Source organism: Gorilla gorilla, chromosome 16, assembly GCF_029281585.2.
Source record: "Gorilla gorilla gorilla isolate KB3781 chromosome 16, NHGRI_mGorGor1-v2.1_pri, whole genome shotgun sequence".
NCBI lineage: Eukaryota > Metazoa > Chordata > Mammalia > Primates > Hominidae > Gorilla > Gorilla gorilla.
This window is the reverse complement of record NC_073240.2, coordinates 38,855,370-38,864,586: the sequence shown is the minus strand read 5'-3', so window position 1 is coordinate 38,864,586 and position 9,217 is coordinate 38,855,370.

Below are 9,217 nucleotides of genomic sequence, written 5' to 3'. Positions count from 1 at the left end.
ATGTTGAATAAAGTCAGAAATGGCAGGCATGCATATCTTGTTTCTGAGTAGACCAGGGATATTTCTATTGTTTATTAAAGTTAATACTAAGTATTAACTTTCATGTATTTTTAATAGATGTTCTTTATCAATTTTAGGATATTCCCTTCTGTTCCCAGTTTGTTATAATTAAAAAACATTTTCTTCATGCAGTGGATGTATTTGGAGCCTTCATGAATTGTTTTAGCTATCGGTTAAGGTTTACTTCTTTATGAAATAAGCCTAATTAAAATATATTGCAGGCTGAAAATGTTATAACTATTGACTTACACTTTAAAATCAGGAAGAAAAGGAAGTATGAGTCACAGCAGAACCTAATTGCCCAAACGATTCTATTTATTGAATGCTGAGGCTATGTTGGATTGGTGCATGCAGGCCTTGGATATTCAAGTTTTGAAGAAACAGGTATATCAATATAGTGGAGCCCAAAAGCCTGGTGAAACTTATGGGCTGTGAAGTTATGAACAGTTATCAATACAACTCACGAAAATATTTGTGGGAAGACATGCCTACTTAACATGACAGGATTACAAAAGTGTTTGAAGTTCTGGAGCAAATAGCTTGGCTTAAGTAGCTTGTTTGAATCCAAAATCTGTATAGCAATTACGACTTTTTGTTAGAGGATAGGCTAAGTTAGTTCAGGTAGCCCGCTTCCTGTGCATGCGCACCTCGTTCCAGCCTGCCAGGAAAAATCACCAGCCTTTCCCCAGAGCTGTTTTCTTTCATTTTGAATGGACACAAGGATTAAGGGTCTCTGCAAGTCACTATCCCAGGTTTGTTCCCACATCAAAAATACCTGCTAAGCAGATCCTTGACATCAAGTCAGTTCAACTTTGCAAATGTTTACTGACAGCCTTTTTTTGTCCAATGTACTATCACCACGTGACATATGAAGATGAAGAACTCCAAAAGACTTTACAATTTAATTATAACAGGGAGCCAATAAAGACTGAATTTGAAATTTTTGGAGAAAAATGCTGCTATTTTGAGGTTGAATTCAATTTTGGCTTATAAAGTGAGAGGCAGGAATTAGTCTTCAGGGGAAATTTTTTGTCTTGGGAGGGATTATTTTGCTTTCAGTCATGCAGCTACCTACCTACTGTTTACAGAACTCCGAATGCAGTGTAGTAATATAATTGTTATTGCTTCAGACTGAGTTAAAAATAATTTAAGTAAATTGAATGTACTAGCACAAGTGAGCTCCAGCAGAATTAGATAATTTTTCTCTCAAAATCTCAATGTAGATTGCCTTATAGATAGAAATAGATTTTTCTTTGATTATTTGTATGTGAGTGTGTTTGCAAAAACTGCTGTTTGCTTAAAAACTGTTTCCTCTTTTTTTCTGACCACAGAGCTAGACTATATTTTCCAACCTGCCTTACAATTAATTGTTTCCATGTGATTGGTTCTTGTAAAAAAAAAAAATGTAAGTGGAAATGATGTGTGTCCCTTCCAGGCTAAGGCTTTTAAGAAGTGGAGTGGATGTATCTTCCTCACATTCTTTCCCTTTCCTTTGATAGGTGCAGTTGCTAGTAAGGGTTTAGAGGTGCCAGGTCATTTTCCTGTATGGGGCAATTCAGGGACTAAGGTGAAAGAAGCCCCATACAGGAAAATGACCTGTAGACTTGGAATATTATCTTTGACCATTAAATGAAAAAAAATCAAATAACTTGTACTTTGTTGAAATTTTTGACCTTGTTTGTTACAGCTGTTCATCCTAACTCATACAATGTTCCCAGTACACTTCTTCATAGCAAACGGGCACTGGATCTTTATCACATTAACAGATAGGCTTATCTTTCCACTTAATATGTGAAGACAATAAAAAGAACTGGATCAGATTTGGTGCAGGAAGCCATGGATTGAACTGTTGATATCTCACACATGGCACTTTGAAGACATTCTATTGTCTTCTGACTGAGAAGTTGTTGTTTAGTCCAATTCATGTTGCTGTATAGGTAATTAGGCTTTTCTTCTCTGTTGCATTTAAGATCCTCTCTTTGCCTGCAATATGTCTTGTTGTATGGATTTTTTTTCCACTGGATATTTGTTAAACTTCCTAGGTCTAAGGAATTGTATGCTTCATCAATTGTGGAAAATTCTCAGACTTTCTATTTTTCACTTTTATCACTTATTCCTTCCCCTCCTTATTTTTCTTTTAAAGCTTCAATTAAACATGTGATTGGAGCTTCTCACTATATCTGCAATGTCTCTTAACTTCTCTTTGGTATCCCTGAGCTGAATTTTGAGTAGTTTCTTTCCTAGGTAAATAAATCATTTTTCAGCTATGCACAAATCACTGTTTATTTCATTCAATGAGATTTTCTAAAATTAACAAAGAATGAAAACAAAAACACTTTGTTTAGAACTATTTTAGATTTACAGAAAAATCGAGAAGATAGTATAGACTTCCCATATACCCTGCGCCCAGTTTCCCCTAATATACACTCGTAGGGTATATTGATTGCAATTAATAAACTGATATTAATACACTAATGTCAACTAAAGTCCATATTTTATACAGGTTCTTTAGTTTTTACTTAATGTCCTTTTCCTGTGCCAGGACCTCATCCAGGATACCACATTACATTTGGTTGTCATGTTTCCTTAGGCTTCTCTTGATGACAGGTCTTTAGATTTTCCTTGTTAGATGATGATCATGACAGCTTTGAGGAGTACTGGTCATGCGTTTTTTAAAATTGGGATTTATCTGATAGTTTTATCATCTTTAGACTGTGGTTATAAGTTTTTGTGAGGAAGAATACAGAAATAAAGTGCCATTTTCATCATATTATATCAAGGGTACATACTATCAACATAAGCTTATCATTGCTTACCTTGTGATATTCATCTAGACAATGTGGATGAGGTAATGTTTGTCAGGTTTCTCCACTGTAAAGTTACTCTCTCCTAATTTCCTACACCGTATCTTTGGAAGAAAGTCACTATATGCAGCCCACACTTAGGAGTGGGGAGTTATGTCGCACCTCCTTGGCGATAAACTATGTAATACATTATATAAAATTTTTCTTCATGAGAGAGTTGTCTCCTTTCCCCTATTTCTTTATTCAATTATTTATATCGCTATAGATGCATGGATATTTATTCCATACTTAGGCTTATAATCTAATACTACCTTTTATTTTTTTCTCAAATTGTTTCAGTTTTGGCCACTGGGAGCTCTTTTGGGGCCATTTGTTACAGCAACCCATGTCACTCTATCTAATATAATGATTTGTGATACAATATAAAAATTTAGCCAGCCATGGTGGCTCATGCCTATAATCCCAGCACTTTGGGAGGCTGAGGCGTGTGGATCACTTGAGGCCAGGAGTTCAAGACCAGCCTGGCCAGCATGGTGAAACCCTGTCTCTACTGAAAATAGAAAATTAGCTGGGCATGGTGGTGCACGCCTGTAATCCCAGCTACTCGGGAGGCTGAGGCACAAGAATCACTTGAACCCGGGAGGTGGAGGTTGCAGTGAGCCAGGATTGCACCACTGCACTCCAGCCTGGGTGATAGAGCAAGACTCCCTCTCCAAAGAGAAAAAAAACTTGTCTTGCATTCTCTTTCTCTCTCTCTCTCTCTCTCTCTGTATATATATACACACACACACACACACACATATATATGTTATTCAGTACGTTTGAGAACTTTATTAAAATAAAAAGCAGAGTGGTGTTGCTTGTCATGGTACACCATTCATGTTCAAATTAATAGCAAGGTTGATGATCTAATATTCATCATCAAAAGACTAATTTCATTCAACCTATTTTTGAGAGACTACATGAATGTGTCACAAGGCACTAGAAAATTTATGTCGATTCCTGAGCCTGTGTGGTCCATTGGTTTGGGAATCTGAAAACCAAGAATCAGAAGATGATTGTGTTAATTTACACCATCTGATCTAAGATAATTGTTTTTATTTTATTAACCACAAACCTCTAAATTAATACCCCCCCACATATAAATACATGTATATACACACAAATAAACTGAATAAAACTCATATATGTGTATCCACACACACACAGTGAACTTGGGACAGGAAAGGAGATTTACACTTTCCAACTTTTAGTTTTTCCTACTGTCTAAATTTTTTCTGGGATTTTCATACTTTAAAAATAAAATATCAATTCATTCTATGAGTCCTGATATCAAAACCAGAGAGACATTACAGGAAAAGAAAATTATGGACCAATATCTCTTATGAATATAAATGTAAAATCTTCAGGAAAAAAATCAGCAAACAAACCCAGCAGTTTATAAAAATAATTATGCACTGTGACCAAATTATGTTTACAGCAGGAATGCAAGGTTGGCTTAATGTCTGAAAATTATTTAATGTGATACATTATGTGACTAGAATAATAGAAAAAAACACATAATCATGCCAAAAGATTCAGTAAAAGCATTTGACAAAATTCACCACTCCTTTATGAAAAAAAAAGTTGACAACTTAGGAATAGAAGGGAACTTTCTTAACCTGACAAATGGCCTTTAGGAAAAACCCACAGCTAACATTATATTTAGTGGTGAAGGATTTCTCATTAAAACATATTTTTCCAGAAAGACTGCTTTCCCCTTAAGATTAGTAACAAGATAAGGATATTCACTCTTGCTAATTCTATTCAACACTGTCAATGGTTCTAGCCAGGGAAATTAGAGGCAAGGAAAGGAAAGAATAGGCATCCAGATTGGAAAAGGGGAAGCAGAACTATCTTTATTTGCAGATGACATGATCCTGTATTTAGAAAATGTAGAGTTCTAATTAGGGAAAATGAGTCAAGCTAGCAGGGGCAGGGGAAGGCAAAAAGAAAAGATAGATAGGCTATAAGTCTGCCTTTCTTCATGATCCAGGGCAGACAGCCCTCCTGTGCAAATAACTCACAATCTTTCTGTGCCTAGCTATCACCAGACACCTCGGCTGATAGAAACATGCAAGTTAGCTTACTGCAACCTTGGCATTATCAGTACTGTGCAAAGCCCTATTTAGCACACAGCACAAGGACCATCCTATAAAATTCCCAACAAACTTTTGTCTCCTTGTAGTTATCTCCCCTCTTGCTGACCTGCCTATTTCTTCCTTGCAACATATTTTAATACTTTCTCTAATAAATCTGCTTTTATTTACCTACAACCACTTTGGTAAATTCTTTATACCACCCTCATGACACCAGCCCCAGATAGTCACCACTTGCAACAGAAAATCCTAAGAAGAAAATCAGAAAAAAATCTTCAGCAAAATGTCAAGATACAAGATCAATAAGTGTAAAAGATTGTATTTCTATACACCAGCAATAAACAATGCAAAAATAAAATCAAGGAAACTATTACATTTATAATAGTCCTAAAAGAATAAATAACCTCAAAAAAGAAGAACATAGTTGGAGGTCTCATACTTCCTTATTTCGTATCTTACTACAAAGCTATAGTAATCAAGAGAGTATGATACTGGCATAAGGATGGACATATAGAGCAGTGGAATTGAATTAAGAATCCAGAAATAACTGTAATATTTATGATTAACTGATTTTTGATAGGTTTTCAAGACATTTCATTGAGGGAAAGAATAGTCTTTTCAACAGATAATGCTGGGACAACTGGATGTCACATGCAAAAGCGTGAAGTTGGACCCCTGCTTCACACAATATTACAAAAGCTAACTCAACGGGGATCAAATACTAAATGTAAGAAATGAAACAGAGACCGAAATGTAAAAATTAAAAGTGTAAAACTCTTAGAAGAAAACATAGGCATAAATCAACATGAGCTTGTAGTGAGCAGTGGTTTCTCAGATCTGAAACCAAAAGTACAAACCACAAAAGAAAAACAACAGATGAATGGGACTTCAGCAAAGTTAAAAATTTTTGTTCTTTGAAGGATACCACAAAGAACATAAAAGACAATCCATCGAATGGGAGAACATGTTTATAAATCATATATCTGATGAGAGACCTGTGTCTAGGATATAAAGTCTCTTACACCTTCAATAATCAAATTAAAAATAAACTAATTTTAAAATGGCAAAAGATTTACATAGATATTTCTTCAAAGAAGATATACAAATGGCAAATCAGTGCATGAAAACAAGCTCAATGTCATTAACCATCAGGAAAATGAAAATACTAAACACAATGAGATACCCCTTCATGGACCCTAAGATGGCCATAAACGAAAAGGCAGATAATAACAAATGTTGGTGAAGATATGGAGGAATTGGAACCCTCTTACATTGCTGGTGGCAATGTAGAATGGCCATAGCTGCTTTGGAAAACAGTCTGGTGTTTCCTCACAAGATAATATAGAGTTACCACATAATTCAGCAATTCTATCCCTAGGTATATACCCAAGAGAAATGAATACTTTTGCTCACACAAAAACTTATACGTGAATGTTCATAGCAGCATTGTTCATAATAGCCAAAAGGTGAAAATAACCTACATGTCCATCAATGGATGAATGAATGAACAAAATGTGATATATCATCATGATAGAATATTTTTCAATAATTAAAAAGGAAAAATGTACTGTTACATGCTACGACATGGGCGAACCTCAAAAACATCTGTTAAGTGAAATAAACCAGTCACAAAAGACCACATAGTGCAGAATTCCATTCCAGTGAAGTGTCTAGAATGGGCAAATTATTAGAGACAGCAACTAGATTAATGGTTGCCTAGGGATATAAGAGTTGAAATGAGCTTCTTCTTGGGATGATGAAAATGTTCCAAAATTCATTGTAACACTGACTGTACAACTTTTTGAATATACTTAAAGTCATTGACTTGCATACTTAAAATTAGTGAATTATGTGAAATATGAATTATGTCTTAAAGTTGTTAAAAAAATAAAATTGCATGTCACCGTTAGGATCCCAGTGTTCTCATCTCTATCTGTTAAAAGAGGAGCTGAGTCGTACACTTGATTGTTCCATTTTCACCATTCTGTAACTCCATGGTTTTGTGGTTACCAACAGACTTCAGTATTGTCACACATATGGTGTTTTTAATTGCTAATGATACTTAATAGTTCTAAGAAAATTCTCAAATTATTTTTGGAAGTTTCTAGGGCATAAATAACAAACCAATAATCACTCCCTTTATAAGCCAACAGAGTGAAGGCCGCTGCTTTCCTAGACCATTTGAAGAGTTACCACTTGTATATTAATTGAGCCCTAAGAGGACTAGGTTTCTATACTGACTTAGTAAGGAAGACACTATATATAATCAAAAAATTTTCATCAGCTTACATTGTTAAAAACCGCCTCTTATTTCTGCTGCCCGAGCATTTACTATGTGGATCAAACACTAGAGAAAGAAATTGAATCAAAAGTTAGTATCTTTTGAAATACAGGCAGAAAAAATCTTGGCAGATTACCTATATAAATTGAAGGTATATAGAACAATGGCAGTGATTAGAGGCTGTGACTTGACCCAGACTTTCAATCCAAATTCTTGAAAAAAATTAGTTAAAAAAATCTATGGCCATTAAATGACAAAACGAGACAACACAAATCAACATAAAGTTCCTAAATGTAACCAGTTTGCAAGAATTAAAATGATTATTTTCCTCATACAGCTTGGCTGTTCTGGCATATGATAAAGGTAGAATGCAGGATCCTCTAGCTGTTTGGAGCTTAAAAATGGCTCATACTACAAACAGAGTTGATAGATGAGCTTCCTACAGCACAACTTCAAACAATGTATCTGGCTTGTGGACTTTGAGAGCCAATAGATAGAAGCTGGCTAGTCTGACACAAGGCAGTAAGAGTAGCTTTTTCTCAAGCCAAGGCAACAGGATCATAAACCATTCGAAGTACTGATGCCAGTAGCAAAGGAGGCTCTGCAGAGTGTTATCTTTATGCATAAGTGTCCTGAAAGAGCTGATGGTCACCCAAGGCTATTCAGAAAGGCACTACAAACAGGCAGTGACGCTAATTGCCATGTCCTCTTTGGATGTGAGGAGGGCTCTATGTAGTTATCCAGAACTACAGCCATCATTAAAATAAATACCACTTCTAAAAACAGAGACAGTCAGAAGGGCAAAATATAAGCAAATTAGTTCAGCAGGGACTTCTTTGAAGTTAGAGAGCCAGAAAAAAAAAAAGTATAGGTTAAAACTGAATAAGAAGAGAAGAGACAAGAGAATAAAATGTAGCGTTTTAGAGGTAGATGGAGCCTGATTATCTTCCCATGTTTCGTATTTGTCAAGATAAGCTAAACTGCAATAGTAAACTCAGAAATATCTGTGGCTTAACAAAACAAAAGTTTATTTCTTAATTACAGATGTTTAATTTGGGCTGGCGGACACTTTCAACCACCTTGATGATTCAAGGTTCCAAGCTCTTTTTTTTTTAAATTTAATTTGATTTAATTTTAAGTTCCAGGATACATGTGCAAGATGTGCAGGTTTGTTTCACAGGCAAACATGTGCCATGGTGATTTGCTGCACCTACCTATCAAGCCATCACCTAGGTTTTAAGCCCCACATGCATTAGCTATTTATCCTGATGCTCTCCTTCCCCTCGCTCCCCTACCTGCACAGGCCCCAGTGTGTGTTGTTCCCCTTCCTGTGTCCATGTGTTCTCATTCCAAGCTCTTTCCATATGATGATAATGCCACAGCTTCCAAAGTTGCTGTGGTGAGAGAATGGAGAGATGGATGATCCTCACTGGCTTCTCTCAGGGGTGACACATGATTTGTGTTCACATTTCCTAGGCCAGAACTCAGGCACATGGCTCCGATCCAACATCAAAGATTCTAGGGGTCATAGTTTTCCTGTGAAACATAGAGACAAAAAATTGGGAAGATGGTCAGGTCACTATTATGTACCATCTTACCAATTTTTGCCATATTCAGTTACTCCTTGAATTTGCTTGATATTTTACTTTAAATCAATTCACCTAAAAATATCAATATCAATTTTAAGCTGGTTTGATGTAACAATATTTTTAAATATGCATTAAAATAAATGCATTTAATACAATTACTAAGTATATGTTATGGACAATCTAAAATCACCTGCCATATCACCAGTAGTAAGTATATACACATTCGAAAAAACTAATCTAACTTTCTAATTTTAAGATGAGAAAATCGAGGTCCAGAAGACTGACATGAATCCCCCAAAGTTATACAGGAAGCTGTATAGCAAATCCAGGACTAGACTCTAGGTT